This window comes from Salvelinus fontinalis, chromosome 15 (genome assembly GCF_029448725.1).
Source record: "Salvelinus fontinalis isolate EN_2023a chromosome 15, ASM2944872v1, whole genome shotgun sequence".
Classification (NCBI taxonomy): domain Eukaryota; kingdom Metazoa; phylum Chordata; class Actinopteri; order Salmoniformes; family Salmonidae; genus Salvelinus; species Salvelinus fontinalis.
This window is the reverse complement of record NC_074679.1, coordinates 42,588,114-42,610,256: the sequence shown is the minus strand read 5'-3', so window position 1 is coordinate 42,610,256 and position 22,143 is coordinate 42,588,114. Positions and strand designations below refer to the sequence as shown.

The 22,143-nt window shown below is 41.5% G+C and overlaps 1 pseudogene; it reads left to right on the top strand.

Moving 5' to 3' along the window:
• LOC129812123 (BRISC and BRCA1-A complex member 2-like) overlaps window positions 1-22,143 on the top strand; it is a 153,851-nt pseudogene that overhangs the window by 39,388 nt on the left and 92,320 nt on the right.

Sequence of the window (22,143 nt, the reverse complement as noted above, 5' to 3'; positions counted from 1 at the left end):
TGATGACCTAACCGACTTGCCAAAACTATAGGTTGTTAACAAGAAATTTGTGGAGTGGTTGAAAAACAAGTTTTAATGACCCCAACCTAAGTGTATGTAAACTTCCGACATCAACTGTATCTTCTCTGGATTGTTAAGTGGACCTGTTCTTTGATTTCTTGTTTAGATTTTTAGATTATTTGTGTTACATTTACATTCTACTGCACAGTTGGAATAAGAATAAGAGTTTAGCTGCACCTGCTATAAGACCTGCATTTCTGTTATGCAACCAAATAAACTTTGATTTGACACTCCCCACTCATATTGCGCAACTAACTAACCTACTACTGTTATAGGACAGAATGTCTTATAGATATGCCTTGATGGAAAAGAATGAACAAAAACAGTTGCACAGCTTGGAGGATTGCAGATTAGGTTTGCCTCTGAAGGATGTGGTGAGGGTTGGTGTGGGCAACAGACAATGATTATGTTTTAGATGGCTACATCTAGGCATTTTATTATCTGCATTATACATTTGAACATCCTTTGAATTGAAACAGTTGGTAATTGCATTGATCATTTCTCGTGGTTTTTTTGACTAGTAAATATTCAGAGGATAAATTACTCAAAATCCAATGAACCTTTAGAGTTAGATAATCATAAAATTAACTGCATTGAACATCCAAGGAGCAAATAGATCCCTAAAATCAGGAAATACATCTCCATCATTTGCCATAAAATAAGCATATTAAGACAAAGAAATTAGATTCAAACAGATATTCATATCTCATTTGCAATCCACTCATCTTTAGCCATCCCTAATCATTCCCATGTAGTGCTCCTTTGTTGTTTCAGTATGACCTGTGTGTGTGTGTGTGTGTGTGTGTGTGTGTGTTATCCTGTGCGTGTGTGTTCTCCATCTGTACACGGTGTGATGTTCTTTTTCCTGTCTCTCGTGTTCCAGGCGGGGGAGTTCTCCGCTCGCTTCCTGCTCAAGCTCCCTGTGGATTTCAGCGACATCCCCGTCTATCTCCTCAAGGTAACCAACCAACATCCCCTCCTTCATACATGTATTTGCATACACAGAAAGGAATACGAGTTTGTGCGAAGGCAAATTTTCACTGTGTCCTTTATGCATGCAGCACAGCGTATACAGGGTGTGTTCCAGATACCGAATATGAGTGTATTAGGGATGGGCATGAGTACTGTAAAACTAAACATGTTATATTGAGAGCTTGGTTAACTATCAGAAAAAATGCACGATTGAAAAATATGAATGGCAAATATTTTATTGCGAGCGCTTCTGTTTGGCTGAGGGGGGGCTGTTTCAGGCACATAGCAGGAAGTGGGCACTATCAGCATGGCGTTCAAACAGCGAGGTTTGGAAGTATTTTGATCAAACTAATGAAACTCATGTACAATGCAAACTATGCAATATCAAGCTCCCCTATCGGAGCACAACTAGCTCCATGAAAATCATATACTTTTCAAGTACAAATACATTCTCAGAGGGGGACAAGCAGCAGCAATCTCACATCACATCTTTTGCTACTGCAAAGCGACCCTGTGACCCCGCCAGAGCAGAGACGGATTCATGATTGATTCTCAAAAGGCACTTGTTTTTTATTGACTGAATATATACAGTATGGAGCAATTAGATTTGAGTTCATATTTAATTACCAAACCTACCTTTACATTGTTCTTTTGATTCCTAACATAAGGCTTCTAGAAGGTAGTGCACCTGCTGACGTTACCGCCCTTTTGAAGATTGTTCCATGATATAATATTATCAAATTTCAATCAAATGGATTTATAAAGCCCTTCTTACATCAGCTGATGTCACAAAGGGCTGTACAGAAACCCAGCCTAAAACCCCAAACAGCAAGCAATGCAGGTGTAGAGGCACGGTGGCTAGGAAAAGCTCCCTAGAAAGGCTGAAACCTAGGAAGAAATCTAGAGAGGAACCAGGCTATGAGGGGTGGCCAGACCTCTTCTGGCTGTGCAGGGTGGAGATTATAACAGAACATGGCCAAGATGTTCAAATGTTCATAGATGACCAGCAGGATCAAATAATAATAATCACAGTGGTTGTAGAGGGTGCAACAAGTCAGAACCTCAGGAGTAAATTCCAGTTGGCTTTTCATTGCTGATCATTGAGCGTATCTCTACCGCTCCTGCTGTCTCTAGAGACTTGAAATCAGCAGGTCTGGGACAAGGTAGCACGTCTGGTGAACAGGTCGAGGTTCCATAGCCGCAGGCAGAACAGTTGAAACTGGAGCAGCAGCATGACCAGGTGGACTGGGGACAGCAAGGAGTCATCAGGCCAGGTAGTCCTGAGGCATGGTCCAAGGGCTCAGGTCCTCCGAGAGAGAGAAAGAAGGAAAGAGAATTAGAGAGAGCGTACTTAAATTCACAAAGGACACTGGATAAGACAAGATAAATACTCCAGATATAATAGACTGACCCTTGCCCCCCGACACAAACTACTGCAGCATAAATACTGGAGGCTGAGACACGAGGGGTCAGGAGACACTGTGGCCCTGTCTGACGATACCCCGGACAGGGCCAAACAGGCATGATAAACCTCACCCACGTTGCCAAAGCACAGCCCCACACCACGAGAGGGATATCTTCAACCATCAACTTACTATCCTGAGACAAGGCCAAGTATAGCCCAAGAATATCTCCCCCACGGCACGAACCCAAAGGGGGGGGCACCAACCCGGACAGGAAGATCACATCAGTGACTCAACCCACTCAAGTGACACACCCCTCCTAGGGACGTCATGGAAGAGCACCAGTAAGCCAGTGAGACTCAGCCCCTGTAATAGGGTTTGAGGCAGAGAATCCCAGTGGAGAGACGGGAACTGGCCAGGCAGAGACAGCAAGGGTGGTTTGTTGCTCCAGTGCCTTTACGTTCACCTTCACACTCCTGAGCCAGACTACATTCAATCATAGGTCCTACTTAAGAGATGAGTCGTCAATAAAGACTTAAATGTAGAGACAGTCTGCGTCGCTCACATGGATAGGCAGACCATTTCATAAAAATTGAGCTCTATAGGAGAAAGTCCTGCCTCCAGCTGTTTGCTTCGAAATTCTAGGGACAGGAGGCCTGTGTCTTGTGACCATAGTGTAGGTATGTACAGCAGAACCATTTCGGAAAGATGGGTAGGAGCAAGCCTATGTAATGCTTTGTAGGTTAGCAGTAAAACCTTGAAATCAGCCCTAGCCTTAGCCTTAACAGGAAGCCTGTCACGTTCCTGACCTGTTTTCCTTTGTTATGTATTTGTTTTAGTTGGTCAGGGCGTGAGTTGGGTGGGTTGGTCTAGGTTTGATTTTCTATGTTGGGATTTTGTGTTCGGCCTGGTATGATTCTCAATCAGAGACAGCTGTGAATCGTTGTCCCTGATTGAGAGTCATACTAAGGCAGCCAGGGTTTCACTTGTGTTTTGTGGGTGTTTGTTCCTGTGTCAGTGTTTGGGCCACACAGGACTGTTTCAGGTTAGTCACGTTTGTTGGTTGTTGTATTTTGTAGTGTTTGTTGTTTTCCCATTAAAACATGAATACTTACCAATCCGCATCTTGGTCCGATCCATGCTCCACCTCGTCTGAGGAGGAGAACGACTACGACAGCCGTTACAAAGCCAGTGTAGAGAGGCTAGCACAGGAGTAATATGATAACATTTTGGGGTTCTAGTCAAGATTCTAGCAACCGTGTTTAGCACTAACTGACGTTTATTTAGTGCTTTATCCGGGTAGCTGGAAAGTAGAGCATTGCAGTAGTCTAACCTAGAAGTGACAAAAGCATGGATTAATTTGTCTGCATTTTTGGACAAAGTTTCAGATTTATGCAATGTTACGTAGATGGAAAAAAGGCTGTCCTTGAAACAGTCTTGATATGTTCATCAAAAGAGAGATCAGGGTCCAGAGTAACGCCGAGGTCCTTCACAGTTTTATTTGAGACGACTTTACAACCATCAATATTAATTGTCAGATTCAACAGAAGATCTCTTTGTTTTTTGGGACCTAGAACTAGCATCTCTGTTTTGTCAGAGTTTAAAAGTAGAACATTTGCCGCTATCCACTTCCTTATGTCTGAAACACAGGCTTCCAGGGAGGGCAATTTTGGGGCTTCAGCATGTTTCATCGAAATGTACAGATGTGTGTCGTCCGCAAAGCAGTGAAACTTAACATTATGTTTCCGAATGACATCACCAAGAGGTAAAATATATATTGAAAACAATAGTGGTCCTTAAACAGAGTCTTGAGAAACACCGAAATTCACAGTTGATTTGTCAGAGAACAAACCATCTACTGAGACGAACTGATATCTTTCCGACAGATAAGATCTAAACCAATCAAAAACTTTGTAGACCAATTTGGGTTTCCAATCTCTCCAAAAGAATGTGATGATCTATAGTAAAAGCAGCACTAAGGTCTAGGAGCACGAGGACAGATGCAGAGCCTCGGTCTGACGCCATTAAAAGATAATTTACCACCTTCACAAGTGCAGTCTCAGTGCTATGATGGGGTCTAAAACCAGACTGGAACGTTTCATATACATTTTTTGTCTTCAAGAAGGCAGAGTGAGTTGCTGCGCAACAGCTTTTTCAAAAAGTTTTGAGAGGAATGGGAGATTCAATATAGGCTTATTCGTTTTTTATATTTTCTGGGTCAAGGTTTGGCTTTTTCAAGAGATGCTTTATTTTTGCCACTTTTAGTGAGTTTGGTACACATCCGGTGGATAGAGAGCTGTTTATTATGTTCAACATAGGAGGGCAAAGCACAGGAAGCAGCTCTTTCAGTAGTTTAGTAGGAATAGGGTCCACTATGCAGCTTGAAGGTTTAGAGGCCATAAGTATTTTCATCAATGTGTCAAGAGATATAGTACTAAAGAACTTGAGTGTCTCCCTTGATCCTAGGTCCTGGCAGAGTTGTGCAGACTCAGGACAACTGAGCTTTGGAGGAATACGCAGATTTAAAGAAGAGTCCATAATTTGCAATTTGCTTTATAATGATCATGATCTTTTCGTCAAAGAAGTTTATAAATTTATCACAGCTGAAGCGAAAGCCATCCTCTCTTGGGGAAATGCTGCTTTTTAGTTAGCTTTGCAACAGTTTAACAAATACATTTTGGATTGTTCTTATTTTCCTCAATTAAGTTGTAAAAATTGGATGATCGAGCAGCAGTGAGGGATCTTCGATATTGCACAGTACTGTCTTTCCAAGCTAGTCGGAAGACTTCCAGTTTGGTGTGGTGCCATTTCCATTCCAATTTTCTGGAAGCTTGCTTCAGAGCTCGGGTATCTTCTGTATAGCAGTGAGCTAGTTTCTTATGACAAATGGTTTTTAGGGGTGCGACTGCATCTAGGGTATTACGCAAGGTTAAATTGAGTTTCTCAGTTCGGTGGTTAACTGATTTTTGTACTCTGACGTCCTTGGGCAGGTGGAGGGAGTCTGGAAGGGCATCTAGGAATCTTTGTGTTGTACGAGAATTTATTGCTCGGCTTTTGATGATCCTTGGTTGGGGTCTGAGCAGATGATTTGTTGCGGTTGCAAATGTAATAAAATGGTGGTCCGATAGTCCAGGATTATGAGATATAACATTAAGATCCACACAATATTATTCCACGGGACAAAACTAGGTCCAGAGACATTTTGGACAAAACCCACTGAGTTGATGATGGCTCCGAAAGCCTTTTGGAGTGGGTGAATATTAAAGTCACCAAAATGTTGAATATTATCTGCCATGACTACAAGGTCCGATAGGAATTCAGGGAACTCAATGAGGAATGCTGTATATGGCCCAGAAGGTCTGTAAACAGTAGATATAAAAAGTGATTGAGTAAGCTGCATAGATTTCATGACTAGGATAGGATAAAGCAATCCTTCTGCCCCCCCCCCCCCCCCTAAAAGATTTAGATGCACTATTGTAAAGTGGCTGTTCCACTGGATGTCATAAGGTGAATGCACCAATTTGTAAGTCGCTCTGGATAAGAGCGTCTGCTAAATGACTTAAATGTAAATGTAAATGTAATGACTAGAAGCTCAAAAGACAAAAACGCAGACGTTTTTTTTTTTTTTTTTTTTTGCTATTGTAAATGTTAGCGACACCTCCGCCTTTGCGGGATGCGTGGGGGATATGGTCACTATTGTAACCAGGAGGTGAGGCCTCATTTAACACAGTAAATTCATCATGCTTAAGCCATGTTTCAGCCGGGCCAATCACATCAAGATTATGATCAGTGATTAGTTCATTGACTGTAACTGCCTTGGAAGTGAGGGATCTAACATTAAGTAGGCCTATTATGAGATGGGAGATATCACAATCTCTTTCAATAATGACAGCAATCTCACTGGAATAAAGACCTCCTCCATTCCTAAGGCGAATACCGCCATGTTTAGTTTTGCCCAACCTAGATCGAGGCACAGACATGGTATCAATGGGGATAGCTGAGCTGACTACACTGACTGTGCTAGTGGCAGACTCCCACTAAGCCTGGCCTGCATCCTATCTCATTGTGGTAGGGGAGTTGGAGCCCTATGTTCGTAGATAAGATGAGAGCAGCCCTCCAGCTAGGATGGAGTCCGTCACTCCTCAACAGGCCAGGCTTGGTCCTGTTTGTGGTTGAGTCCCAGAAAGAAGGCCAATTATCTACAATTCTATCTTTTGGGAGGGGTTTAAACATTTTTCAACCAGCGATTGAGTTGTGAGACTCTGCAGAGCTCATCACTCCCCCTAACTGGGAGGTGGCCAGAGACAATTGATGCCGACACATCTTTCTAGCTGATATACACGCTGAAGCTATGTTACGCTTGGTGACCTCTGACTGTTTCATCCTAACATTGTTGGTGCCGACGTGGATAACAATATCTCTATACTCTCTACGCTAGCCAGTTTTAGCCTTAGCCAGCACCATCTTCAGATTAGCCTTAACGTCGGTAGCCCTGCCCCCTGGTAAACAGTGTATGATCGCTGGATGATTTGTTTTAAGTCTAATACTGCGGGTAACGGAGTCGCCAATGACTAGGGTTTTCAATTTGTCAGAGCTAATGGTGGGAGGCTTCGGCGTCTCTGACCCCGTAACGGGAGGAGGAGGACACCAGAGAAGGCTCTGCCTTTGACTCCGACCTGTTACTTAATGGGGAGAACTGTTTGAAAGTTTGTCGGCTGAATGAGCGACACCGGTTGAGCATTCCTACAGCATTTCCCTCCAGAAGCCATGAGAAAGTTGTCCGGCTGCGGGGACTGTGCGAGGGGATTTATACTACCATCTGTACTTACTGGTGGCACAGATGCTGTTTCATACTTTCCTAAACTTAAATTACCCTTGCTTAACGATTGCGTGTGAAGCTGGGCTTGCAGCACAGCTATCCTCTCCTGTATATTATGAGTACAGTGAAGGCATAATGTGAATGTTAGTACTTAGCTTCGGCTGGTCGAGGTCCTGACGAACCACGTCCAGATAAAGCGTACGGGATGAAAAAAGTTGAGTGAGGGGGGGGTGGAATACAAATATAAAACGGTAATTAAAAAGTAAAAATCGTAAAAACTTTACAGGTAGTAAAGTAAGGTTAGCAACAAAATGCCCAGCAGCATGTAAACAAGTATACAAGTTGTGACCGGAAATGACGCAAAACTATATAAGCAGTTGATATTACGGCTTCAGTAAATTTATCTTAAATGGCACTTGTTTTTTAATTGACTAATATATATATATACAGTATATATATATATACATATATATATATATTCATTCAGTTGAATTCGGAAGTTTACATACACCTTAGCCAAATACATTCAAACTCAGTTTTTCACAATTTCTGACACTTAACCTTTCACGAGTATCTACCCCGGATCCGGGATCACAACCCACCCCCCCTGCCCCCCCCCCCCCCACACTGATTAGCATCGCTAGCATAGCGTCACAATTAAATAGTAGCATCTAAATATCATTAAATCACAAGTCCAAGACACCTAATGAAAGATACAGATCCTGTGAATAAAGCCACCATTTCAGATTTTTAAAATGTTTTACAGGGAAGACACAATATGTAAATCTATTAGCTAAACACGTTAGCAAAAATCACCATTTTTCTTGTCCACCATTTTCTCTCAACATCAGTAGCTATCACCAATTCGGCTAAACTAAGATATTGATAGCCACTAACCAAGAAAAAACCTCATCAGATGACAGTCTGATAACATATTTATGGTATAGGATAGGTTTTGTTAGAAAAATTTGCATATTTCAGGTATAAATCATAGTTTGCCATTGCAGCCAGCATCACAAATCTCACCAAAGCTCCTAGAATTACTAGAGACAGCAACTTGTATTACCAATTTACTCATCATAAAACATTTCTTAAAAATACACAGCACATAGCAATGGACAGACACAGATCTTGTGAATTCAGACAACATTTCAGATTTTCTAAGTGTTTTACGGCGAAAACACAATAAATCGTTATATTAGCATACCACATACGCAAACGTTACCCGAGCACTGATTCTAGCCAAAGAGAGCGATATCATATCATCGCCAAAATATATACATTTTTTCACTAACCTTCTCAGAATTCTTCCGATGACACTCCTGTAACATCATATTACACAATCCATATACAGTTTGTTCGAAAATGTGCATATTTAGCCACCAAAATCATGGTTAGACAATGGCAAAAGTTGCCCAGCTGGTCAGACAATGTCGTGCGCCATATTAGACAGTGATCTAGTCGTATACATAAATACTCATAAACGTGACTAAAAAATATAGGGTGGACAGCGATTGATAGACAATTTAATTCTTAATACAATCGCTGATTTACATTTTTTAAATTATCCTTACTTTTCAATCCAGTTTGCGCCAAGCGAAGCTACGTCTAAAAAGATGGCGTCATAAGCCATTAACATTTTTTGACAAACACGATTTATCATAATACATTTTTCCTACTTTGAGCTGTTCTTCCATCAGAATCTTGTGCAAAGAATCCTTTCTTGGGTCTAATCTTCTTTTGGTCGAAAGATGTCCACTTGTCCATCAAAATGCCCACTAACGTACGACCGGGACCCCGAAATGTGCCCAGCGCGTCAAAGTGCACAACAAAGCAATGCCTCAAAATCGCACTAAAAGGATATAAATTGCTATACAACGGTTCAAATTAACTACCTTATGATGCTGTTAACACCTATAACGGGTAAAAACATGACAGGAGAAATATTACTGCCTACACTAATGTTTGGAAAAAGAGCAGCGCGGTGTCCAACGCGCATCCGGTGCAGCTGGAAAAGAGTTCCTACCTACAGGATTTTTTCATTTATAGTGGCTGTGATTGCGCAATCGATACCATTCAAATCGTCATCACGTAAAGGCATCCAGGGGAAGACGTAAGCAGTGTCCGTATCCTGATAGCGTTCACAGTCGCCTTTAAACTGACTCCAGATCAGGGGCCAAAATGTGTGAAATCTGACTCCATGTCAGGGAAATTGCTGTAGAATGAGTTCTGTTCCACTCAGAGACAAAATTCCAACGCCTATAGAAACTATAGAGTGTTTTCTATCCAATAATAGTAATAATATGCATATTGTACGAGCAAAAATTTAGTCTGTAATGCAATTATGCTAATGAGAAAACAGCACCCCCTGTAGTCGCAAGAATCCTACAAAAAATGCCCTGTCTTAGGTCAGTTAGGATCACCACTTTATTTTAAGAATGCGAAATGTCAGAATAATAGTAGAGTGATTTATTTCAGCTTTTCTATCATCACATTCCCAGTGCTTCAGCAGTTTACATACACTCAATTAGTATTTGGTAACATTGCCTTTAAATTGTTTAACTTGGGTCAAACGTTTCGGGTAGCCTTCCACAAGCTTCCCACAATAAGTTGGGTGAATTTTGGCCCATTCCTCCTGACAGCTGGTGTAACTGAGTCAGGTTTGTAGGCCTCCTTGCTTGCACACGGTTTTTCAGTTCTGCCCACAAATATTCTACAGGATTGAGGTCAGGGCTTTGTGATGGCCACTCCAATACCTTGACTTTGTTGTCCTTCAGCCATTTTGCCACAACTTTGGAAGTATGCTTGGGGTCAATGTCCATTTGGAAGACCCATTTGCAAGACCCAGACTCAACAGCCTTGGTTTCTCAAATGACTGCCTCGCCTGGTTCACCAACTACTTCTCTGATAGAGTTCAGTCTGTCAAATCGGAGGGCCTGTTGTTTGGACCTCTGGCGGTCTCTATGGGGGTGCCACAGGGTTCAATTCTCGGGCCGACTCTTCTCTATAGACATCATTGATGTCGCTCTTGCTGCTTGTGATTCTCTGATACACCTCTACGCAGACGACACCATTCTGTATACTTCTGGCCCTTCTTTGGACACTGTGTTAACTAACCTCCAGACGAGCTTCAATGCCATACAACTCTCCTTCTATGGCCTCCAACTGCTCTTAAATGCAAGTAAAACTAAATGCATGCTCTTCAACCAATCGCTGTCCACACCTGCCGCTCGTCAAGCATCGCTACTCTGGACGGTTCTGACATAGTATATGTGGACAACTACAAATACATAGGTGTCTGGTTAGACTGTAAACTCTCCTTCTAGACTCACATTAAGCGTCTCCAATCCTAAATTAAATATAGAATCGGCTTCCTATTTCGCAACAAAGCATCCTTCACTCAAGCTGCCAAACATACCCTTGTAAAACTGACCATCCTACCGATCCTCGACTTTGGCAATGTCATTTACAAAATAGCCTCCAACACTCTACTCAACAAACTGGATGCAGTCTAACACAGTGCCATTTGTTTTGTCACCAAAGCCCCATATACTACCCACCACTGCGACCTGTACGCTCTCGTTGGCTGGCACTCGCTTCATACTCGTCGCCAAACCCACTGGCTCCATACTCGTCGCCAAACCCACTGGCTCCAGGTCATCTACAAGACTTTGCTAGGTAAAGCCCCGCCTTATCTCAGCTCACTGGTCACCATAGCAGCACCCACCTGTAGCACGCGCTCCAGCAGGTATATCTCACTGGTCACCCCCAAAGCCGGCCTCTTTTGGCCGGCTTACCTTCCAGTTCTCTGCTGCCAATGACTGGAACGAACTGCAAAAATCACTGAAGCTGGAGACTCATATCTCCCTCACTACCTGTAAACCAGTTTTATTGCTTCTTTAATCAGAACAACAGTTTTTAGCTGTGCTAACATAATTGCAAAATGGTTTTCTAATGATCAATTAGCTTTTTAAAATGATAAACTTGAATTAGCTAACACAATGTGCCATTGGAACACAGAAGTGATGGTTGCTGATAATGGGGCTCTGTACGCCTATGTAGATATTCCATTGTGTGTGTGTGTGTGTGTGTGTGTGTGTGTGTGTGTGTGGGGGGGTGCGCACACTCACTGCATTTGGAAAGTATTCATACCCCTTGACTTTTTCCACATTTTGTTACATTATAGCCTTATTCTAAAATGGATTTAATGAATTGTTTTCTTCATCAATCTACGTACAATACCCCATAATGGCAAAGCAAAAACAGGTTATTAGAAATGTTTGCAAATGTATTAAATATAAAAACAAAAATACCGTATTTACAAAAGTATTCAAACGCTCTTCTATGAGACTAGAAATTGAGCTCAGGTGCATTCCGTTCCCATTGATCATCCTTGAGATGTTTCTACAACTTGATTGGAGTCGACCTGTAGTAAATTCGATTGAAGATGTTTGGAACCACCAAGACTCTTCCTAGAGCTGGCCGCCCAGCCAAACTGAGCGATAGGGGGAATCGGAGGAAAAGGGCCAAGAATCTGAACTCTGAGCTCCAGAGTTCTTCTGTGGAGATAGAAGAACTTTCCAGAAGAACAACCATCTCTTCAGCACTCCACCAATCAGGCATTTATGGTAGAGTGGCCAGATTGAAGCCACTCCTCAGTAAAAGGAACATGATAGCCCTCTTGGAGTTTGCCAAAAGGCATGTAAAGGACTCTTGGTCCATGAGAAACAAGATTCTCAGGTCTAATGAAACTAATATTGAACTCGTTGGCCTGAATTCCAAGCCTCACGTCTGGAGGAAATCTGACACCATCCCTATGGTGAAGCATTGTGGTGGCAGCATCATGCTGTGGGGATGTTTTTCAGGGGCAGGGACAGGGAGACTAGTCAGGAATGAGGGAATGATGAACAGAGTAAAGTACAGAGAGATCCTTGATGAAAACCTGCTCCAGAGCGCTCAGGACCTCATACTGGGGCGAAGGTTCACCTTCCAACAGGACGACCCTAAGCACACAGCCAAGACAACGCAGGAGACACCTGAAACCCCACCTCTTCAAGGAATACCTAGGATAGGATAAAGCAATCCTTCTGACCCCTCCCCCCCCTTAAAAGATTTAGATGCACTATTGTAAAGTGGCTGTTCCACTGGATGTCATAAGGTGAATGCACCAATTTGTAAGTCGCTCTGGATAAGAGCATCTGCTAAATGACTTAAATGTAATGTAATGTAAATGTAAATGAGTGGCTTCGGGACAAGTCTCTGAATGTCCTTGAGTGGCCCGCCAGAGCCCGGACTTGAACTTGATCGAACATCTCTGGAGAGACCTGAAAATAGCTGTGCAGCGACGCTCCCCATCCAACCTGAAAGAGCTTGAGAGGATCTGCAGAGAAGAATGGGAGACACTCCCCAAATAAAAGTGTGCCAAGATTTTAGCGTCAGGCTGTAATTGCTTCCGAAGGTTCTTCAACAAAGTACTGAGTAAAGGGTCTGAATGGTTATGTAAATGTAATATTTGCTTTTTATTTTTTATAAATGTGCATAAATGTCTCAAACAGTTTTTGCTTTGTCGTTATGAGGTATTGTGTGTCGATTGATGAGGGGGGAAAAACAAATCAATTTTAGATTTGTAACGTAACAAAATGTGGAAAAAGTCAAGGGGTCTGAATCCCTTCCCTATGCACTGTATATGGGCAATTAAGAATTGTTATCTGTAAAGGTTATGGTAAATTAGGCATTGTTGTGCTCTGTTGGCATATAGATGAATGCGCACATATTTTTTAAGTACTTAAAAGTAAAAAATATCAAATGCCCATTTGTCTTTGATCCGTGTGTGTACATGCACGTGTATGGTTTCAAACTGTGTGTTTTAGATCTGTGTGTAGGAATGTGTGTGTGTGTCCTTAATCTGTATGTTTCTATTCAACCTCTGTGTGTTTGTGTGTGTGTGTGTGTTCAGTAAGTGTGCGCGCAGCCTTGTACACATACAGCCACTGGTCGCCGGGGCTGTGAGTTGACTAATCAACAGCCCGTCACTTCCTATCAGCTTTAATTTGTGTGATATCTGCAGGCTGTGCAGACCAAGCTCTCTCTCCCTCCCTCTCGCTCCCTCCCTCTCGCTCGCTCAGTCTCTCGCACGCTCAGTCTTTTCGCTGCATGTGGTTGTGCTGCTAGGCTTTGGGAGGCCCGGCCTTTTCCAGCCTGCGCTGTGTTTGTGAGGGGAAATGATGGTTAACATAAGGAAAACAGCAGCAGTCATTGGCATCACAGGCCTTTCGTCCCTCATGTCTCTCGTCCCTCATGCCTCTCAGCACTGAATCACACCAGCCTCTCTGTAAAGAGTTAGTAGACTCTTTTAGTGGACTGTCTGTCTACAGATGCATTATTGTATACACTGAAGTCCATAGACGTTTTCCTGTGTGGCTAAGTTGGTTGTGCAACGTATTTGCACATCAGGATCATTGGTTTGATTCCCGCTGGGGCCACCCATACTAAAATGTATACATGTACTACTCTAAGTCGCTTTGGTAAAACTGTCTACTAAATGGCACATATTATTAAATGAAGTGTGGGAGAACATTGTTGGGTCATTGGTGTCAGACGTTTAGGTTCATGCCTAGTTTTTAAAAGCCATTGTCTGTGTCCCGAGGTGGACGCGGAAAATTACATTTTTATGTTAGCTGTCACTTGACTGTCTAGATTTCCCCCTGGAGATGTCCACAAGCCAGGTAGGCACGTCAACACAATATGAGCCCTGTGGGAAGGCGTTTTGTAGGCACTAACATAGCATTATCAAAAACATTTTTTTTATCAACGTTGATATGAAAATAGGTTCTGCATTGAGTCAGGTCCCTGTCTGCACAATCATACCATGTTTACAGTCACTCACACTTAAAAAACACACAAAGACAAGCACACACACACACACACACACACACACACACACACACACACACACACACACACACACACACACATATATCGCTGTGTTAAATCAGTTCGCCCATTCAGACCCTTCCATGTTCAAGTAGGATATGTAGAGTTATTAAGGGACCACTGGAAAAATCAGGAAGAGCATCCACATAGACGGGAAGTGTTGAAAAGACACCTCGTCCGCCCACGCATCCCAAAGGAACGGGGCTTCGTGATTTTCGCCACCCGAGCACAGAGGAGGTTTGGAGCGGAAATGTACCGCAGACCAACAACCTCATTTCTCAGATGCATTGCAGTTGTTTTAATTGTGGTTTTCTTCCTCTCTATAAAGAACTATTTTCCCAAGCAAGCCACTGCAGCTTTGTAGAGTGTAACAATTGGACAACTGAATTTACCTCCATATATTTATTAGGAACTCACTTGTTGACTGCACAATGTTACAGTTGTGGAATAGTCAATGTTACAATGCACACTCACAAGACTATACAGTATATGCAGTCGTGGCCAAAAGTTTTGAGAATGACATAAATATTAATTTCCACAAAGTTTGCTGCTTCAGTGTCTTTAGATATTTTTGTCAAATGTTACTATGGAATACTGAAGTATAATTACAAGCATTTCATAAGTGTCAAAGGCTTTTATTGACAATTACATGAAGTTGATGCAAAGAGTCAATATTTGCAGTGTTGACCCTTCTTTTTCAAGACCTCTGCAATCCGCCCTGACATGCTGTCAATTAACTTCTGGGCGACATCCTGACTGATGGCAGACCATTCTTGCATAATCAATGCTTGGAGTTTGTCAGAATTTGTGGGGTTTTGTTTGTCCTCCCTCCACTTGAGGATTGACCACAAGTTCTCAATGGGATTAAGGTCTGGGGAGTTTCCTGGCCATGTACCCAAAATATCGATGTTGTGTTCCCCCGAGCCACTTATCACTTTTGCCTTATGGCAAGGTGCTCCATCATGCTGGAAAAGGCATTGTTCGTCACCAAACTGTTCCTGGATGGTTGGGAGAACGTGCTCTCGGAGGATGTGTTGGTACTATTCTTTATTCATGGCTGTGTTCATTGGCAAAATTGTGAGTGAGCCCACTCCCTTAGCTGAGAAGCAACCCCATACATGAATGGTCTCAGGATGCTTTACTGTTGGCATGACACAGGACTGATGGTAGTGCTCACATTGTCTTCTCCGGACAAGCTTTTTTACGGATGCCCCAAACAATCGGAAAGGGGATTCATCAGAAAATATGACTTTAACCCAGTCCAGGCCATCCTCAAAGTCTTCGCCTCACTGTGCGTGCAGATGCACACCTGCCTGCTGTCATTCCTGAGCAAGCTCTGTACTGGTGGTGCCCCGATCCCGCAGCTGAATCAACTTTAGGAGACGGTCCTGGCGCTTGATGGATTTTCTTGGGCGCCCTGAAGCCTTCTTCACAACAATTGAACCACTCTCCTTGAAGTTCTTGATGATCCAATAAATGGTTGATTTAGGTGCAATCTTACTGGCAGCAATATCCTTGCCTGTGAAGCCCTTTTGTGCAAGCAATGATGACGGCACTTGTTTCCTTGCATGTAACCATGGTTGACAGAGGAAGAACAATGATTCCAAGCACCACCCTCCTTTTGAAGCTTCCAGTCTGTTATTCGAACTCAATCAGCATGACAGAGTGATCTCCAGCCTTGTCCTCGTCAACACTCACACCTGTGTTAACGAGAGAATCACTGACATGATGTCAGCTGGTCCTTTTGTGGCAGGGCTGAAATGCAGTGGGAATGTTTCTTTGGTATTCAGTTCATTTGCATGGCAAAAGGGACTTTGCAATTATTTGCACATCATCTGATCACTCTTCATAACATTCTGGAGTATATGCAAATTGCCATCATACAAACTGAGGCAGCAGACTTTGTGAAAATTAATATTTGTGTCATTCTCAAAACTTTTGGCCACGACTGTACACACTATACACTACACTGACACAACAAAAACCCACACACATAAACAAACACACATACAGTACACACACACTTTTACACTCATCACATCACATGCCTCTGCTACTCTGTTCTTTATTTTACTCTTATTTTTATCTATCCTGATGCCTAGTCACTTTACCCTGCCTTCATGTACATATCTACCTCAAATACCTCGTGCCCTTGCCCGTTGACCTTCTACTCCTTGTATATAGCTTCATTCCTTGGTCTCTTTTTTGGTTTCTTGAGTAAGGCAGCTCCAAAATGCAGGTGTTTCAGCCTAGCACAGTGCTTTATGTGATGGTGGTGGAGTAACCAGCAGAAAATGCGTAGTGTAGGGGCTGTCTAGTTGCTCCGTGATTGGCTTAGTGTTCTGTCACTCATGGGGACACTACGACACCACAGAATCTACAGGGAGAGCTCGAACATTCAAGCCCCTTGGGTGCTGCCATAGAGTTACATTAGAATGAGCTCCGACTGGGAAAATAAGTTTTGAATGGTCATCCAACTCGGAATTTATGACATCAAGCCTATCAACTCCCGAGATTAGGCTGGTGTAACTGATGTGAAATGGCTAGCTAGTTAGCGGGGTGCGCGCTAATAGCGTTTCAAACGTCACTCGCTCTGAGACTTGGAGTGGTTGTTCCCCTTGCTCTGTAAGGGCCGCGGCTTTTGTGGAGCGATGGGTAATGCTGCTTCGAGGGTGGCTGTTGTCGATGTGTTCCTGGTTTGAGCCCAGGTAGGGGCGAGGAGAGGGACGGAAGCTATACTGTTACACTGGCAATACTAAAGTGCCTATAAGAACATCCAATAGTTAAAGGTATATGAAATAGAAATCGTATAGAGAGAAATTGTCTTATAATAACTACAACCTAAAACTTCTTACCTGGGAATATTGAAGACTCCTGTTAAAAGGAACCACCAGCTTTCATATGTTCTCATGTTTTGAGCAAGGAACTTAAACGTTAGCTTTTTTACACGGCACATATTGCACTTTTACTTTCTTCTCCAACACTTTGTCTTTGCATTATTTAAACCAAATTGAACATGTTTCATTTTATTTGAGGCTAAATTGATTTTATTGATGTATTATATTAAGTTAAAATAAGTGTTCATTCAGTATTGTTGTAATTGTCATTATCACAATTTTTTTTTAAATTAATCCTCCAATAATCGGTATCGGTATCGGCGTTGAAAAATCATAATCGGTCGACCTTTAGTCCTTACCGATGCCAAGCATACCCATAACCTGATGCAGTCACGACGATGCTTAAAAATATGAAGAGTGGTACTCAGTGATGTGTTGTGTTGGATTTGCCCCAATCATAATGCTTTGTATTCAGGACATGAAGTTAATTTCTTTGCCTACTTTTTTGGCAGTTTTACTTTAGTGCCTTATTGCAAACAGGATGCATGTATTGTAATATTGGCTGACTGTCTATTCACAGACTCATCTTATCAATGGAAATAAATACTGTAAAATGTATATACAGTGCATTTGGAATGTGTATAGACCTCTTGACTTGTTCCACATTTTGTTACATTACAGCCTTATTCTGAAATTGATTAAATAAAACATTTCCTCGTCAAGCTACACACAATACCCCATAATGACAAAGCGAAAACAGGTTTTTAGAATCTTCAGCAAATTTATAAAAACATTTAAAACATAAATACCTTATTTACATAAGTATTCAGACCCTTTGCTATGAGACTCGAAATTGAGCTCAGGTGCATCCTGTTTCCATTGATCATCCTTGATGTTTCTACAACTTGATTGGAGTCCACCTGTGGTAAATTCAATTGATTGGACATGATTTGTAAAAGCACACCTGTCTATATAAGGTCCCACAGTGCATGTAAGAGCAAAAACAAAGCCATTCGAAGGAATTGTCCGGACAGCGCCGAGACAGGATTGTGTCAAGGCACAGATCCGGGGAAGGGTGCCAAAAAATGTCTGCAGCATTGAAGGTCCCCAAGAACACAGTGGCCTCCATCATTCTTAAATGGAAGAAGTTTGGAACCACAAACACTCTTCCTAGAGCTGGCCGCCCGGCCAAACTGAGCAATCGGGGGAGAAGGGCCTTGGTCAGGGAGGTGACCAATGACCCGGTCACTCTGACAGAGCTCCCGAATTCCTCTGTGGAGATGGGAGAAACCTGCTCCAGAGCGCTCAGGACCTCAGACTTGGGCGAAGTTCACCTTCCAACAACCCTAAGCACACAGCCAAGACAACGTAGGAGTGGCTTAGGGACAAGTATCTGAATGTTCTTGAGTGGCCCAGCAAGAGCCCGGATTTGAACCCGATCGAACATCTCTAAAGAGACCTGAAAATAGCTGTGCAGCGACGATCCCCATCCAACCTGACAGAGCTTGAGAGGATCTGCAGAGAAGAATGGGAAAAATACAGGTGTGCCAAGCTTGTGGTGTCATACCCAAAAAGACTAGAGGCTGTAATTGCTTCCAAAGGTGCTTCAACAAAGTACTGACTTAAGGGTCTGAATACTTATGTAAATGTTATATTTAATTATTTTAAATACATGTTTTTGCTTTGTCGTTATGGGTATTGTGTGTAGATTGAAGAAAAATAACTATTTAATCTATTTTAGAATGAGGCTGTAACGTAACAAATGTGGAAAAAGTCAAGGGGTCTGAATATTTTCCGAAGTCACTGTATGCCTCAGCAAGAACACTTAGGTCGAATTATTTTCTGATTTTCATTCTCGTTGTTTTTTTCTTTTCTATACCCCTGAAATTCCACAGGCTGCAGCTCAAAAGAGTAGGAGCAGGGTGAAGCGGAGCCTTGGGCTCCGGCCTTTTCTTTTCCAGCTTAATTTCTTCAACTTCACTAACTCGGTTATTTATGTACGCACTTGTTTATTTTCCTGTATTTTGCATCTTTATTTTGCTCCTTTGTTATCGAAGTCCATGTATGAGCTAGACGTGAATTTAAATGTCCCAAAATATCCACCAAAAAGCAATGTTTGTATCCGAGAAAAAACTAACAAATCCCCCAAAATGCCTTTACAAAATAATGGGGGGGGGGGTGAACAAGAGATGTTTGTTGTGATACAGCCTGACTTTAAAATGTATTAAATGTAGCTTTTGTGTCACTGGCCTACACACAATACCTCATAATGTCAAAGTGGAACTATGTTTTTAGAAATGTTTACAAAAAGCTAAAATGTCTTGAGTCAATAAGTATTCAACCCCTTTGTTATGGCGAGTCTAAATAAATGTAGGAGTAAAAGTTTGTTAGATAAGTCGCAGAATAGACTCACGCTGTGCAATAATAGTGTTTTAAAATGATTTTTGAATGACTACCTCATCGCTGTACCCCACACATACAATTATCTGTAAGGTCCCTCAGTCGAGCAGTAAACTTAGTCTTCAAGATGCAGTAGGGAAAACAGTGCTTTATTAACTGTAGTTTTAATTGTTTACATTTTTCTTTTCAGAATAATTAGTCAAATTTGCATTCATTTATTATATTTTGCAAGTACTCAACAGATGTAATACAAAACAGATGCCTGAGAGCCATAGCTTTAAAAAGAAAATTGATACTTAATCCATCCATCTGTGTATTTACTGTACATAGTTAATGCTCAATGGCGTATAGCAACACAGTGCAGTAAATGTCATTTAAACATTCACCCTTTTGTTAAATGTTATTACCTTTATAAAGCACCCTTACACTTTTCAAAATGTATTCGTGATTTCTCAGTACCGCCTTTGAAGCACTGTTTTGCTAACCTTGCACCCATTGAAGATTCTTCAATCAATTGAGCCAACACAATAGTTATGATTAGGGCGAGATGCAAGCAACGGTCACAGCAAGAGGTTGTTTTTCGATTAAAGCAGGGGCAGCATTTGTGGGCGTTCTTTACCAAAATTGTTTGATATTATCAACCTATGTATAACCTCCTCTCAATCTCCTACTTTTTGTTGTGATCCAGCCTGAATTTAAAATGTATTACATTTAGGTTTTGTGTCACTGTAATTCAATTATGATTATTTTTTATTTATTAATTCATTACAAATTAAAATCTGCAATGTCTTGACTCAATAACTAATCCACCCGTTTGTTATGGCAAGCCTAAATAAGTTCAGGAATACAAATTGGCTTAACAAGTCACAAGTTGCATGGACTCACTCTGTTTGCAATAATAGTGTTTAACATGATTTTTGAATGACTACATCATCTTTGTACCTCACACATACAATTATCGGTGCCTCAGTCGAGCAGTGAATTTCAAACACAGATTCAACCAAAAAGACCAGGGAGGTTTTCCAATGCCTCACAAAGAAGGGCATCTATAGGTAGATGGGTAAAAAATAAATAAAAAGCAGACATTGATTATCAATTTGCATGGTAAGGGCGTCCTAACTCAGTTGCTGGAGAGGAAGGAAACCACTCAGGGATTTCACCCATGAGGCCAATGTTGACTTTAAAACAGTTGCAGCGTTTAATGGATGTGATAGGAGAAAACTGAGGAAGGATCAACAACATTGTAGTTACTCCACAATACTAACGTTGAGTAAAAAGAAGGAAGCCTGTACAGAATAAAAAATATTCCAAAACATGCATTTTGCTTGCAATAAGGCACTAAAGTAAAACCGTAAAAAATTTGGCAAAGAAATTTACTTCATGTCCTATATACAAAGTGTTATGTTTAGGGAAAATCCAACACATTGTCACGCCCTGGCCTTATTATTCTTTGTTTTCTTGATTATTTTAGTTAGGTCAGGGTGTGACATGGAGTATGTTTATATTTTGTTGGTTTTGGGTGTTTATTTGGTAAAGGGGTTATGGGGTGTAATATATGGTTTTGTGTTGAGTGTAGATGTCTAGCGTTGTCTATGTTGGTGAGTTATCTAGAAGAGTCTATGGTTACCTGAATGAGTTCCCAATTAGAGACAGCTGATTTCGGTTGTCTCTGATTGGGAGCCTTATTTAGGGTAGCCATAGGCTCTCATTAGTTGTGGGTAATTGTCTATGTAAGAACGTTAGTAGCCTGTATGTTTGTGCACAACGTTTGTAGCTTCACGGTCGTTTTGTTATTTTGTATAGAGTTTTTGTGTCGTGTTCATCTTCGTGTTTTGTTTAATAAAGAAGATGGCTTATTTTCCAAAAGCTGCATTTTGGTCCGTCAATCCACCACACGATCGTGACACACATCACTGAGCACCACTGTTCATTTTTTCAAGAACTAAGTGAGTTTTTTATGATGTAAGAAATGGAGTAGAGCTAAGTACAGGCAAAGTCCTAGAGGAAAACCTGGTTCAGTCTGCTTTCCAACAGACACTGGGCGACAAATTCACCTTTCAGCAGGACAATAACCTTAAACAGAAGGCCCAAATACACACTGGAATTTCTTACCAATACGGCATTGAATGTTCCTGAGTGGATTAGTTACAGTTTGACTTAAATCGCCTTGAAAATCTATGACAAGACTTGAAAATGGCTGTCGAGCCAATTATCAACAACCAACTTGACAGAGCTTGAAGAATTTTTAAAAGAATAATGTGCGAATATAGTGTACAATCCAGGTGTGCAAAGCTCTTAGAGACACACCGAGGAAGACTTAGAGCTGTAATCATTGCCAAAGGTTATTCTAACATGTATTGACTCAGGAGGTTGAAATACTTATGTGATCAAGATGTTTTTTTTTCTTCATAAATGTTTTACAAATGTAAAAAAATAAAAATATCCACTTTTACATTACAGAGTATTATATGTAGATCGTTGGATCCATTTTAATCCCACCTTGTAACACAACAAAATGTGGGAAAAGTAAAGTGGTGTGAATACTTTCTGAAGGCACTATGCGTTTCAAAGCGTGGCCTGCTCTAAATAGAACTAAAAACCTGTTTTCAACATACAGTACCACTCAAAAATTTGGACACACCGAATCATTTAAGGGTTTTTCTTTATTTGATTATTTTCTACAATGTGGAATAATAGTGAAGACATCAAAACTATGAAA